Source organism: Macadamia integrifolia, chromosome 4 (assembly GCF_013358625.1).
Source record: "Macadamia integrifolia cultivar HAES 741 chromosome 4, SCU_Mint_v3, whole genome shotgun sequence".
Classification (NCBI taxonomy): Eukaryota; Viridiplantae; Streptophyta; class Magnoliopsida; order Proteales; family Proteaceae; genus Macadamia; species Macadamia integrifolia.
This window is the reverse complement of record NC_056560.1, coordinates 5,394,254-5,395,415: the sequence shown is the minus strand read 5'-3', so window position 1 is coordinate 5,395,415 and position 1,162 is coordinate 5,394,254.

Below are 1,162 nucleotides of genomic sequence, written 5' to 3'. Positions count from 1 at the left end.
ATGGAAAAACAAAACAAACAATGCACACGGATTTTACGAGGTTCGGCAAGGTTGCCTACGTCCCCGGTGAGATGAGATCCTGCTTCACTATCAATGGAGAATAGGGTTACAGCGCTCGTCCTCACACCTCTCAGTATTGCTTGCATTACAGAGAAAGAAACCCTCGCTACAAATATATAGCGGAAAAAACCCTAATCCGGATCAAACAATGCTTCACTGTCTAGGTGCTGCACCAGTACTCCCTGGATTAAACTGCGACGGAATACAAGACATCATACACCAACAAGGAGGAGCAAGACAGAAAACTTAAAGGAACATGCAGAAAATTATTCGAAGAATACTAGCAATGATAGATAAGAAAGTAAACACAAAAACCAAGTCAGAAATCACCCATGAAGAGCCCATGGTAGAAATAACTGCTGGAATATCTGTTGAACAGTAAGGGAAGAAGAAAGAGAAGAAGGGAGGAAGAAGGATATGGCTTGGACTTCACCACCAAAGCCTAGGTAAGGCCTCACCACCCACCAACCAAGGATTCACCACCTTGGGTTGCCACTTGATTCACTACGAGGGCTGTGACTGTTCACCGCAGTGCACACACTCACATAGAGCTAGTTTTCGAAAACATCAAATCTGTGGGCTACTCACATGGAGCTAGTTTTGAAAAACATCAAATTTGTGGGCTAGTGTTCCCTTTGCTCTTTATTTATTATAACCACTGGACTGATTACAAGAATAAAAACTCTCCTTGCTACTTGGCTGCCAAACACTAAAAAGAAATCCCTCTAGAAAGGATCCTTAGTTATACAAGGAAAATAGAAACTAGGATGGAATCCTTCTAGAGGATCCATTGCTATTACATGAAAAATAGAAAGTAAAAAAATTAGAAACTTCTACGTAATATCTATCTTAACCACTAAGTGGCGGAGGGCTGGTGAGGGAAGGGAATAAATCCCTTAGATGTCTCAGAGTTGCAGGGGAGAGAGAGGAATCACACCAAAGAAAGGGGTGATGGAGAATAGAAATTGCTCACGCCAGCCCATAGGCTCACTAAGACAAACTTAATTCATTCCATGTTCATTTTGTCCTCAATTGTGGGTTAAACATGTATTATATAAATCAACTCCAAATAGGAAACTAACTCAATTTAAGAAAACTAAAA